The following is a 15200-nucleotide window of genomic DNA, read 5'->3' on the forward strand; positions in this document are numbered from 1 at the left end:
TTAGAAATCTCTTGATTAAGACCTTCTTGATCTATAGCATGCAAGAAATCATCATCTTCAAAAGCAGAAACCCAAGTTTTTGAGCTTCTCTAGTAATGATTGTCTTATAGGAAACACATTGAGCTGCTTTTTGACCGAAGTTATGCCAAGAGAAACATTAGCCATTGAAGAAGCTCCTGTGATTATCAAATCTACCAACCAAATGATTGTAGTTTCTATTGACATCCATTCTTGAGTGAAATTGAGAATGTTTTACCTATGGCTGGTTGTAGCTTTTGTTCATCCTTAAGGTAGATTGCCCTTGATTTACCTGGTAGTGTTTGTTCATTCTTGAGGTAAATTGTCCCTGATTTACCTGGTGATCTCCATTGGGCCTTTGCTCACTTCTCCTTGCAGCTTCAAGATAACTTTTGGATGTAGATGGATTTTGTGCTGGAGATGTTTCTTTGGTATACCCAAGACCTGTCTTGATTAGAGGAGAATGTTGCACTTTGATAATCTCATCTAAAGTTTCAGACACTTTAGAAAATCTAAGATTAAGATCTTTTTTTTTCTCAATGGCCTTTCTAAGTCCCACAATTTCAAATTCTAACATTTCATTGTCTTTCTCCATTTCAACAAGCTGGGATGTCAGAGTATCTATAATCATGTTTTTCTCTTCTAAGAAAATTTTGAGTTTAGAAATATCTTCATAAAGACCTTCTTCATCTATAGCATACAAGAAATCATCATCATCTTCTAGAAAAAAGGCCAAAATCGTGACACGTGCTCCCCCTTTGTCATCAAGGGCAAAGGGTTATGCTCCGCCTGAGTACATGCTGAAATCTCTGCTCTGCTATGCTGACCATGCTCCCCCTGACTATAGGCAAGATCTGCAAAAATATGTTCTTCAATACGAACCATGACTTATGCATCATAAATGACCTTCCTATCACCAAAAAGACTCTATACATACATCCATCATCCAACCAAGTGGGGATATATCAGAAAATCTCAACCAAGTACATTACATCATTCATCCCAGGCATAGTGAGGAAACCAAAGATATACATGACATAGAGACAAAATATCTAGAGTAAGACTATGAAAGTCACCAATAACTAATATCAGCAACATCTGTCAATCACTATTCAGATCAACAACCATGATCTCCTTCTGTTATCCTTCTGCACTTGATCCACTTGAAACCAAAAACAACTTGTGTACACGAACCAAGAGCTTCTAAGGTAATGCCAACAATTCATTATTAGAAGCTTATCTACTCCCCCTGAACCCATGCCAAATGGTCTCTGTTAGACCCATATCAGACTCTTTCCAACCAGATTTTGTCCCCACTAATTTCCTTCAAACCAACATATACGCGACTTTATCCACAAAAACCGGCGTATGTACGCGGATCCTCCTCATGAAACTCACGTACAACCACAGACTGGATTCAACAACAAGATAATGCATCAACTACCCCGAGCTTCTGTCTGAGGTATTCAAATGTCTCCCTGGGCAGTGGTTTGGTGAGAATATCAACAACTTGTTATACTCCAATTTGACCTTTTTTTCCAGCACTTGTTCCCAGAGAAAATGATACTTGATCGGTATGTGCTTAGTATTTGAATGCATGACAGGATTATTTGAGACAATGATAGCACTTGTATTATAAAAAAAATGGAGATAGGTGGAGTACAAGTGATTTGAAGATCATGCAATTTTTTCATCATCTAAAGGAGTTGTGTGCAGCAAGATGCAACAGCTACATATTTTTCTTCAGCTATAGATAAAGCAATAGAACTTTGTTTCTTGTTGAACCAAGATACTAATCTAGGACCCATGAAGAATGCACCACCACTAGTGCTTTTTCTGTCATCCACACTTCCTACCCAATCCACATCTGTATATGCATGAAGTGTGAGACTTGTACCTCTAGGATACCATAAGCCATAGTTTTGAGTTCCTTGAAGACACTTGAAAATACTCTTAACTCCCTGAAGATGAGTTTCCTTTGGATTTGCCTGAAACCTTCCAACTATTCCCATTGCATGCATAATGTCTAGTCGGGTACCTTTTAGATAGAGTAGACTACCAATCATGGATCTGTAGGTTGGTTGACGTACTACTGCCGATTCATCATTTGCGTTGAGGCTGCATCCTGTCACCATAGGGGTACATACTGGTTTTGAATCCTCCATCCCCTATTTCTTCAAGACCTGCTGGAGATACTTGGTTTGTGATAGAAAGATGCCATCTTTGTTTTGTTGGACTTGTAAACCAAGAAAATATGTGAGCTCACCAAGCATAGACATTTGAAACTCTTTCTGCATTACTAAGGCAAAATTTTGACTCATGTCTTCTTCATTACTACCAAAGATGATATCATCAACATACACAACAAGTATTAGCAACTTATCATTGTCAATTTTTATATAAATATTGCTATCAATTGATCCTTTTATAAAACCTTGTTGATAGAGATATTTATCCAAGCGATAATACCAAGCCCTTGGAGCCTGTTTAAGGCCATAGAGAGCCTTTCTGAGTCTGCATACAAGCCTTGGATCATTTCCAAGGGTAAACCCATCTGGTTGCTCAATATACACTTCTTCATCCAAGTCTCCATTTAGAAAAACAGACTTCATGTCAGTTTGAAATACTTTGAACTTCTGAAAGCTAGAAAGAGCAAGGAACATCCTTATGGCCTCTAATCTGGCAATTGGTGCAAAAGTTTCTTCAAAGTCAATGCCTTCCTATTGAGCACACCCTTTGCAAACAAGTCTGGCCTTGCTTCTAATCACATCTCCATTTTCATTCAGCTTATTTTTGGATATCCATTTTGTTCCTATGACGTTCTTATCTTTTGGTCTAGGAACCAACTCCCAATTGTTATTCTTTTCGATCTGCTCAAGTTCTTCCTCCATGGCTTTTGCTCAGCATTCATCCTTGCATGCATCTCTTACATTTTTTGGTTCAGTGGAGGAGAGAAATGCTAGATAGCTTGAAGCTTCTGAAATGGTCCTTCTTGTTTGTACACCTACCTCTTTTTGCCCCAAAATTTGAGATTCTGGATGATTCTTCTAAACATACATGGATGGAGTATTTTGTTTTATCCTTGTCTATTCTTCTGGTGCCTCATGGGTTTCTTCTTCATCATGAATCTGATTTGATGTTGGTGGATAGTCCTCATCATCTTCGAAGTATTCAGATCTTACCTGCCTAGGAGTGCTTTTTTCTTCATCAACCACTCCATCAATGTTTTCAAAAAAAATTCCAAGCCTTTTATTGTAACACTTGTATGCTTTGCCGTGGGGAGAGTAACCAAGGAGAATGCCTTCATCTGCTCTAGGCTCAAACTTGCCAAGATTTTCATTAGTATTTTTGATGTAGCATTTGCTCCCAAAAATTTTGAAGTATTTTACCATGGGAGTCTTACCATACCATAGTTCGTGAGGAGCCTAAGTGTTGTTTACCTGGACATTTGTCTTGTTGAGAATAGTAACTGCTGCAAATGCGACTTCACACCAGAAGGTTGCGGGAGTTCTAGGCTCATCAAGCATATTACGAGCCATTTGTTTAACCGTTCTGTTCATCCTTTCCACTACTCCATTTTGCTGAGGAGTCCTAGATATAGAGAATTCACGTCTTATTCCATGTTCTTCACAAAAATCGAAAAATTCATTCGAGGTAAATTCTCCTCCTTGATCAGACCTGAGGCATTTGTTTTCGCGATCTAATTCATTCTCCACCAAGGCTTTGAATGATTTGAACTTTTCAAAGGCTTCATCTTTGTGCTTCATAAGTCCTATCCAACACATCCTTGAAAAATCGTCAATGAATAATATAAAATATTCTTCTCCTCGAGGTGACCTTTTCCTAGATGGACCACATACATCAGTATGGACAAGTTCAAGTGGCCTGCTAGCTTATGCTTCCTTCTCAGGGAAGTTAGTTCTGGTTTTCTTACCAAACTGACATGATTTCCATATTGTATTGTCTGGAATTCTGATGCCTAGAAGACCATGAACTACCTGATATTTTCATGCTTTCCTTATCTGAGAGAAGCTTAGATGCCCCAATCTTCTGTGCCATAGCCAGCGTTCATCATTCTTGCTCAGATAGAATCGTTGTTGTCCTCCCTTGAGAATGTATAGATTATTTCGAGTCCTTATGCCTCTGATCAATGTTTCTCCTGTATCAAGCTCATGCACAATACATCCATTTGATCGAAATATCACCTCATTTCCTCGATCACACATTTGACTGACCCTCAATAGATTATGCTTTAAGCCATCAACATACATAACATTTCCTGCTTTGACCTTTTCTTTTAAAAGAACGGAACCTTTACCTTTTATGAGTGCGGGGGTGTCATTTCCAAATGAGACCTTCTTCTCCTTTTCTAAGGCACTATATGACTGAAGTTTTTCTTTATCACCTGTCATATGTTTCGAACATCAGCTGTCGATGTACCATTGATTTTCCCGCCCTTCCGCATATAAGGCTATACCACGTCTTTCTGGTTGCGGTTATTTCATCCTCCATGTTTTAGCACTTGAGGCTTTTTCCTTCTGAGTTGTTTGCCAAAACCTGCTCCTGCATTCAGAATCTTCATGACCGAAGTTGTTACAAATAGAACATTTTATTTCATTTTTGAGAGCAGAAAAGTTATTGTAGGTCCTTTTCATGATCCCAGTCATACTTCCTTCTTTTTGGGCTTCTCTAGTAATGGTTTTCTTATAGGCAACACATTGAGCTGCTTTGTGACCAAAGTTATGACAAGAGAAACATTCGCCATTAAAGAAACTCTTGTGATTATCAAATCTACCAACCAAATGATTGTAGTTTCTATTGACATCCATTCTTGAGGAAAATTGAGAATGTTTTACCTGTGGCTGGTTGTAGCTTCTGTTCATCCTTAAAGTAGATTGCCCCTGATTTACCTAGTATTCTTTGTTCATTCTTGAAGTAAATTGTCCCTAATTTACCTGGTGATCTCCATTGGGCCTTTGCTCACATCTCCTTGCAGCTTCAAGATAACTTTTGGAGGTAGATGGATTCTGTGCTTGAGATGTTTCTTTGGTATACCCAATACCTATCTTGATTAGAGGAGAACGTTGCACTTTGATAATCTCATCTAAAGTTTCAGACCCTTTAGCAAATCTAAGATTAAAATCTTTTGTTTTCTCAATGTCCTTTCTAAGTCCCACAATTTCACATTCTAACTTTTCATTGTGTTTCTCCATTTCAGCAAGTTGGAATGTGAGAGTATCTATAATCATGTTTTTCTCTTCTAAGCAAATTTTGAGTTTAGAAATCTCTTCATAAAGACCTTCTTCATCTATAACATCCAAGAAATCATCATCTTCATAAGCCATTAAAAGTCTATAATTATTACCTTGTTCATATTCATCACTATTTGAAAGTCCATTGTTGTCTTCATGAGTGTAATAGCTTTTCTTATTTACATTCTGTTTTATGTTCCATCTAACTGGTTCCTTACCTTTGTCAAGCTTATCTTTATGAGGACACTTGGCAGCATAGTGACCGACTCTTCCACAAGAAAACATTTGAAAGGTAACTTACCTCTGAATCTTCCAGAACCCCGTTGAAGGTTCTTGACAAAATTTGATTCTTCCTCTTCTTCTAACATATGTCCTGAGTCATAGGAATCTCCTTTTCTTGAGGCATTGAATGCAGCTTCTCTTCTATCTGATGATCCCCCTTTCCTCATTTCATAAGCAGTTAGAATTCCGTGTAGCCGCGACATGGTAATGCTCTGTAGATTCTGTTTTTCTTCTATTGTAGAAACTTTTGATTCAAACTTAGAAGACAAATATCTTAGAACCTTTTCAACCAAAACAAACTCTTTTATTTCATCACCCAAGTTTTTCATACAATTAATAATCTCATCTATACATAGGAAATAGTTAGCCACACTTTCATCATTGTGCATTCTAAGATTTTCATACTGAATTATAAGGGTTTGAAGTTTTGCGCATTTTACCTGTTCATCTCCTTCATAGCTGAGAACGATCTTGTCCCATATTTCTTTTGTAGTTTTGAGCTGCATAACCTTGATGAATTATGTTTGATATGGACTCCCTAATAGAGTATTGACAGCCTATGCATTTGATTCATACTGCTTCTTACCAGCCGGATCTGTAGGAGTTGCTGATGGAAATGTGTACCCTGTATCTATGATATCCCAGACTTCTGTACCAAGATATTGAAGATAAGATGTAATTCTTACCTTCCAATAGACGAAGTTGGTCCCATCAAAAATTGGTGGCATGATCGATGCTTCTCTCTCATAGTTGCTCATGATGACAGATCTTCCTTCAAGCGATCAAGCTTCTTCTGAAGGACCTGCTATGATACCAATGGTTGGAAATAATACTGAGAGGGGGGGTGAATCAGTATTATCATGTAAATTATTTTTCATTTCACACCTAGATCAATTATGCTACTTCAGTTAGAGAAAATTGTGTATATATGCAACTACAGATAAGGAAACCAGTGTATACCATGCATAATTATAATTTAATTTATTCTAAAGATGTTGATCCTTAATTTGTGCATTAGAATCATATAAACATTAACCAGGAATAGTAAAACAGAGCAAAAAACAATCACACACAAGAACACAAGATATAAGGTGGAAACCGAATGTGGGTGAAAGCTACCTACTGCAATTCATCTCTATCTTCTTTTAATTAAAAAATTCCTTTTTCAATGTTTCTGTATTGGTGCAGACTTATACCAATACGCAGGCTTCTACCTGGAGAAGGCTACAACCTTCTCTCGTTCTCCAGCCTCTCCTAGAAGGGAGCTACAACCCCCTTAGCTCTTATACTAGCTGAGGTACTAGTATGTAGGTGTTGACCTACAAAAGGATACAACCTTCTCTTTCTTCCAGGGACCATGTTTCATAAATTTTCAGACTAGATCAATGAATAACATCAATCAAACATCAAGAATTTCTGCATCAATCCATCTCCTTTTCACCAATCAACACTGAGTCAAATAGACACTTCTCTGAAAGTTGTACCCAGTACACAGTTACAGTAATCATACACCAATTCTGAACCTAGAACACTACAACAATAAATAGAAGCAGCTAGAACATAATTCAAGAGACGTATGCTACTTCAATATTCAGAAACTTGCGTGCATACGCTTCTGTGTTATGACCAACCTGTGTATATGCTGTTTTGATTTTCTGAACCAACGTATATACACCCTTATAATGAAACGAACCTGCGTAAAGATCTATAAAAGATAATTCACTCTTTCAAATATTCAAACATTAGTTATACCCAGTTTATCAAATTTATAGATCAAGCCCGAGCCAAATATAACAGATCAAAAATCACTCAAAGATTTTAGTTAGTCAAAACTTCTCCTTGTGCTTAGGTTCCTCCTTCATTCAGATCTAGCTATGCATCATAAACTAATCACCAGTATTCCGGATCTAGCTCTGCATTAGATATTCAATAATTCAAATGATTATTCTCCCAAATGATCTCCTTCCTCTTTTATAGTCTTAGGCATTTCATCATACCACGGTCCAAAACCATAACAAATCAATACCATGGACCCAATATTTGGGATCAACACTTCGAACGAGATGCCATGGTCCAAAACCATAGGTTCAGGTACCAAGAACTAAATACCATGGACGAAAAATAAGTTCTCCCACATGTACGCACTTTTCCTTGCGTGAAAGTACGTGTATACGCATACATGTCTTTGTAACGTCTAACCCACGTGTATACGTGGCTTGGTCAAGGCGAACCTGCGTATATATCCTTTCCTTCATTCTGAGAGCCTGAACTATGATCTGTCACCAGAGTGAGTTTCCATCAAGGACAACACCTGTGTCATAGCACCATACATGTGTCATAATGCCAACAGCCTATCCAATTGGAAGCTTCTCTACTTGGTAAACCAAGGAACTCCCCATTCCAGTTTGAGAATTCTTGGCTCACACATTCAAATTTCCTCCCAAACATTGAAAAATGGTGGAAGGAAGAGCTACCCCTTCATGGTACAAAGATGTTCCTTCTACACAGCAGGCTCAAGCATATTAAAGGTAGGCTCAAAGAGTGGAATAAAAAGGAATTTGGAAATATCTTTAAAGCTAAAGGAGATGTGGAAAGGAAACTAAAGGAAATAAACCAAATTCTTATCAGAGAAGGCTACATAGATGAAAGGAAAGAGATGGCAGAGTCACTCCAGCATGATTGGGAAAACAGATGTCTACAAGACGAAATATTTTGGAGACAGAAACACCAAATTTTTCCATAGATCCACCATAGCTCACAGAAACAACAATAGAATTTGAAACTCACAGATAAGCATGGAATAGAAGAAACACTCATGAAGAGATGGAAGAGGTTCTAGTCCAACATTTTCAGAGAATTACAGAGGAAACCATGGAAGATAGATATCAATTTACGAAAATATTTACTCAATAGATTCCTAAATTGCTTTCTAGAGATGAAAATTACTATCTCAACAGGCCAGTAATAGAGGAAGAGATTGAGGAAGTCATTACAGAGATGCACAATGGGAAAGCACTAGGCTCGGATGGATCCAATGTGGACTTTTTCAAAGCTTGTTGGAGGATAGTAAAACAAGATATTCTGGAAGTTGTGGAAGACTCTAAAAGATTTAAGATGTTCTTGAAGGTGCTCAATGAATCTTTCATATCCTTAATCTCCAAACAGGAAAGGGCCACCTCTCCAGACAGATTTAGACCTATAGCTTTATGGAATGTGATGTATAAAATAATATCCAAAGTTATTGCCAACTGTCTCAAACCGCTCATCCCTACCCTAGTGTCAAAGGAGCAAATAGGCTGTGTGGAAGGAAGACAAATTCTTAATAACATAATTCAAGCGCATTAAGTGGTTCATTCACTCAATACTGATAAACATGTAGGGATGATAATTCCGCTGGACATAGCAAAGGCCTATGATAAACATAGCTGGTCGTACATAAGAGAAACTCTAAAAGCCTATGGCTTTGATAACAATTGGATCAAGTGAGTCATGGCGCTAGTTACCATAGCCAGCTGTTCAATTCTTCTCAATGGCTCTCCCTCCAAAAACTTCAAGCCTACGAGAGGACTCAGGCATGGGGATCCTCTCTCTCCTTTCCTTTTCATTCTAATGATGGAAGGGTTAGGAAGAGCAACCAGAGCTGCTAAGGAGGAAGGAAGAATTCAGGATCTGAGACTCACTCAAGGTGGGGACATGGTGACACATCAGCAATTTGTAGATGACACTATGCTTCAAGGCACATCCACAGTCAAGGAAGCCAGAGAATTTAAGTAGATTCTAAGTGAGTTTTCCATTGTAGTAGGCACAGAAGTAAGCCTCACTAAATCAAAGATTTTCTTTTTGAACGTAGATATTTCGATTCAGAGAAATATTTTGAGGATTTTGGGCTTTCAAAGAAAGCCATTTCCCGCGAAGTACCTGGGAGTTCCCCTCACTAACAAACCATCACAAAAGGAAATCTGGGAGCCTGTTCTAACTAAGTCTATCCTCCAAAGTATCCCTATCTTTATGCTATCATCTATTCTAGCACCAACTGGTGCAATTACTAATATAAGAAACATTCAAAGAGAATTTCTTTAGGGGAAAGGTGAAGAAAAGAAGAAATGGGCCCTAGTGGCATGGGACTGGGTATGCAAACAAAAATCCCATGGGGGCTTGGGTCTTCATGACCTAGGAATTCTTAATAGAGTGCTAGGAGCGAAAATCTGGTGGAGATGGCTAAAGGAAATTCAAGCCCCCTTGGCAAAACTACGAAAGAAAAATTATGCAAGAGATTGGCAGGAGAAGAACTTCATAAGAATGATAGGACAAGCAAAAGATTCTCCAATTCGGAACAGAGCTTGGGAGAATAGGGCCCTAGTACAAAATCATAGTTTGTCAGAGATCAGAAATGGAAATATTGCCTGGTTCTGGGAGGACAATTTGTAGCAGGAGGAAATCTTCGCAGCAAATATTTAGCAGACATTCACACAGATACCATCAACAAAGGTTTAAGGAAGGTAAGGGATTATTGGGATCACTTAGGGAATAATGAGAAATGGAGAATATGGAAACTTCTAGATTACAGAGAAATGGGCAAGATGCAAACTCAAGCTATAACTCTTAACGATCTTTTGGAAAAGAGGCAAATCTTAACCTCAACCTTAGAAGATCAATTAAGACGGGGAAAGAATAAGACAAGCCTCTTCATCCTTAAGGAGGCCAAAAGAATAGACATGAGACTTAACTATCCAAACAGTGATAAAAAGTGGAAAGAACTCTGGGGTAATCCTCATTGGATAAAAGTCAAATTGTTCAAGTGGTTGGTTCTATAGGGCAAGATTCTTACATGGGATAACCTAAGGAAAAGAGGCTTTGTTGGCCCCTCAAGATGTCACCTATGTGGAAAACAGGAAGAAACCATCAATCATTTCCTCAACAGATGCTTATTCACCACAATAGTTTTGCACTGGGTTGGTGAGGTCTTTGAGCAGAGAGACAGAAATGCAAATGACATCATTGCTACATTGATAAATTGGAGGAAACGTTTTCGGAGAATGAGATAATAACCTCAGCTTGGGCACTGACCCAAGGGTTCTTAATCTGGAATGTTTGGAAGGAGCACAATAACATGATTTTCAAGGATAAGGTGAGCCTGGTGAGGAGCATTATAAAGCTAATCCTTAAACAACTCAAAGAGTGTGTGTTTATCCTGGGATATGGTGATACTGGAAAACTCATAGGAAAAAGAGAGGCCAGAATCCTGGAAAGGTTAGAGCTTAAAGTCCATATCCCTATGTGTTCTATGTAGATCAACAAGAATACCTCTGCTGCAAAAGCTTCTTGGCATCCCCCTTCTCATGGTTTTTTAAAATTTAACATTGATGGGGCCTCTAAAGGAAATCCGGGTGAAGTAGGTTATGGATGGGTCTTGAGGGATGAGGAAGGAAACATTATGGTCATCTTCCATAGTTACCTAGGAAAAGCAACCAACAATATGGCTGAGCTCATGGCGATGGAACTATGCTTGGAAGTACTGCTAAAGCACAACATTCACAATGTAATTACTGAGGCTGACTTAGAATTAATCATAAATTCAGTGAAGAGGGTTAATGTTGGCGCTGCATCTGAGAAAATCTTAGGCCACTGGTGGCTTCTACAAGTCTACCAAAGAATCCAATCACACCTAAGGGTGTTACAAACTCTTAGGCTCGTTCATGTCCATGGGGAAGCCAACAAAGTTGCAGACTGGCTTGCCAATGAGGGGGTTCAAAACAAACATATTGACTTGTGCTGCTAGTGGGATGAGGCAACGGATGATAGGATGAAGAAGGAATGCTCATCCCAGGCCCTTAGCGATAGACAACAGTTTCAAGAAAATTCAAGAGACAGAATATTATCTCATGTCAATGATGAATAAGTTCACTTCAGAGATTCTTTCAGAGGATTTGTATTGTTGGTTCTCCAAGGGTGCTTCTAGAAATAAAGGAAGAAATTGAGACACTAGTTATATGATCTTAGGAGAAGGGATTCCATGTGACATTCCATGTAGGAGGCCACCCTTCTGGCCTGGATTTCCTCCTACAAGACGACGGAGGTCAAAGGAAGATATTATCGGGGTCAAAAATTGCTTGAGATATACCACTTGCTCTGGGTGCCCTTTGCAGTTTTCACGAAAGAAAATCTATGCCATTCAGCTTATGATGCATGGAGGGGGGAGAACAGTGTTAACCACCTTCTTTCTTGGGTATTTCACGAGTGGTTGTGAGGTTTGGTCTAGTTTTTGGCCATCAGATCCGGTGAAGGCAGATCTACGGCCACCTTTTGGTGTGCATGTTAGTGGGCTTGACAGGACAAAACCACCAGTGGTTTACCACCCATATGAGGCACTATCTAAACCAAAGCTATCGTTTTCCAAAAGCTAGTGGTTCCACTAAGGAGGCAACATGTGGTGGAGGTAGGGAAAAGTAAACCACCTTCATCGCGCATTATTCTGTGGGCTTTTAAGCTGTGTGATATGGACACCAGCCATTGGTTCTGAAGTATTAGATCAAATGGTCAGTGTTGATCATGCTACTTGTGGTTTTACCATGGGATTGGCCTCCGCCCGGGTCTTTTGACCACTGAATCACTAGGAGTCAGATCTTCGGTGGGTTTTTGGGAGCAGACTTTGTTTCCACTTGCCCACTTTCAGTTCTAGGGCTATCTAGACTTGATTCCTGTTTGTGTTTTGGAGGTTTTGTCGGATCTTGGAGTTTTTTCACTCTCCCTTTGTGGGAGTTCGTTGTATCCTATGTAAAACTTGTAACTTTTTCCTAAATGAATAGAAGGACCATCTCTTGCTTTAGGTTAAAGAAAAAAAACATTAGCATAGAAAACATAATTGTGGAATGAAGAAGGAAAATATATTGTACTTGGGATTTTTGGGTTTTAACATGATCCATATCTTACTAAGCACAACAAAGTGTTGGGGACGACTCTCCACCCAACTTTATATGAGATGTGACAAATATTTGTTCCAAATATCACCCCGGGTCCCTCAATCAACTTACTATAGCTAGTGCCCTTTGTCTTCTACCATTCCCTTACTCAAATAATATGCAAATGAATCAATGCTTCTCACCTCCCCTTTTCGCACTAAATAGAACCAACTATTCTAAAGATGGTAAGGGGAGTGGAAAAGGGGTCTACATGTGCACAATCCATGTGTCACTATGCCAAAATTTATTTATTTTATTTTTCCTATTTATTATTCTTTTTTTCTTCATTATTCATCATTTTATTTCTTTATTATTATCTTTTATTTCTTTTTTGTGGTTTTATTAATTTATTGTCTTATTTTCTCTTTTATTTTTTCTTTGTTAATTTATTGTTTTTTTCTTCATTATTTCTTATTTTATTTATATATTATTATTATTTCATTTTATTATTATTATTATTATTATTATTATTATTATTATTATTATTTGGCATTACAAAGTGGTAGGACATGTGTTCAAGTGGATGGGAGTATAATGAACATGTCTTTCTGTAGATAAGAAAACTAATGATATTGGCATAGTAACTATGAACATGGATTTGGGTACTAACAATTTGTTTTGTAAAGAAATTTTCAAACCAAATACATACATCAATTATTATGTTCTCAGTGATATTGTTCCATATTTAGTTGCTAATCTAGTGTCCAACTCAGTTTAAGACAACATATTAGTAAATTGGCAAGGATATTTTAATAAGACTCTTTCAATGCGCTTCAATAAAATCTCAACGAAGAAAAGGAAACAAATATGTTTTATGTTTCCACTCCTTAACAAATATGTCTAACAAAAATTTCCATTATCTAAGATGAACCCATACATCGATTTGCTTCTAAAGAACACCTCATGGGGAAACCCGTTTGATTCTTCCCCATATTTGTAGATGACAATTCTAGTAAACTTGTTCATGTAGACTAGTGTAACTCACCTAGGTGGATTTTGAAGTGGACACCTACTGGCACTAAAATAGTGTAATTCGCAACAACTTTGTGATAATTGTACAAACTAACCCCTTACATAGAATCCATGAGCCATTTGTAGAACAAATAAGACTTTTCACTCTTAGTGCAGAAAGTGTCATAAAAACAAAAACATTTCTCGGGCTAATATCTTCTTAATAAGTCAAATTTTATTGCAATATATTTATTTAAGAAAAAATGTTCTTCTTTTGTTAATACTCCTGCATATTATGTTTTATTTCATAGCATTTTTCTTGAATGTGGGAATCTTGTATCCTGTAATTGTCAATGTAAAGGAACAATATGACCATGTTGGGTGTTTGATTTTTTTTTACAACTTGAGAAAAATGTTGGACTCATTCCACTAGTAATAGGTACGACTAAGCCTGTATATAATTGATCCCCTCAATTTTTTACAGGGCATATAATCACAAGTTCTATTTTATTATCTGCAAAACATGGAGGTAACTGAAATTGACCTCATAAATCCAACACCTCCACTGAAATGGCTTTAAATATTTTTTATTTGCGAAAATGTCGAAGGTTCTCCAACCAATTACTTTAGTTACCATGTATAATACCAAAGCAAGTTGGATGATAAGGTTTGTGTTTTTCTGTAGATTGATTCATACATTCCAATTGGAATTAATAATATTAGCTTATCTTTTCTCACTATAATGTTACCACAACTTGTTTCATTCCATGTGGATTAAGGAGAATACTTGAAAGTCTTAAGAAAATAGCTATGCTATCTCGAGAATAAGTACACACTATACCTGGAAGGGAACCTAAAAAGTCTAAAATTAGGTCACTTCTTCCACTTCAAGTTTGTTTCTAAATTTTTTATATTTTCTTTCTCTAAAAAGCGTAACATGTACATGAAATTTCATGAGGCATTTATTATCTAAAAATATTTCATTTTTAACTTGTTGAACACATTTACAGGTTAGGTATATTGATTCTAATATCAAATGAAAATATCCCATATATTCACAACACCATTGTCGTGATGGTAAGGTTATGGAGAAAGAGGGTGTTTCTTTAAGGAATGCTACCTTTTGTGGGAAAAGAAATGAAGGTGGTTTGGCTAAGCATTTATTGGACTTTGGAAACCTAAAATACATTGCTATTCTGCTGTCAAACATGGTAGAAAAATTAAAGAGAGTGAAGGCAGTTGAATGAAATACTAGTTGGGAGAGTTTCATGCTCCTTATTATCTACTGAAGCTCTTTGAAGATATACTTATCAAGAATCATCCAAGTAAGGGTTTAAACAAGCTCAAAAGGTTCAAAATAGGATGATGAAAGGAAGTAGAAATAATGATATATTTTCATTTTTTTTATCCATTTAAGAAATGAATGATAAGTTTTCATGTGCCCAGTCTGGGCTAGATATATTGGTTAATTATTTTTTTTGTCCTCTTTTGATGATACTTTCTTCTTCAGCATACCATATTTAGGCTATGTGCATAGAAATATATCACATGTTTTTTATCAAACTTACATTTGTGTTATTGGAGAACAACCATAATATTTGGGTATCAAGAAATTCATATTTTAGTGTTTATCTCTTACATTTTGTCACAGTGGTTATTTGGATGGAGAAATATTGTTTCCATGTACCTAAGAACACTTGATACTACGTGGACACTTTTATCATTTTGAGTGCTTTTT

This window comes from Pinus tabuliformis, chromosome 8, assembly GCF_031772625.1.
Source record: "Pinus tabuliformis cultivar Carrire ecotype Pingquan chromosome 8, CPIR1, whole genome shotgun sequence".
NCBI classification, from domain to species: Eukaryota; Viridiplantae; Streptophyta; class Pinopsida; order Pinales; family Pinaceae; genus Pinus; species Pinus tabuliformis.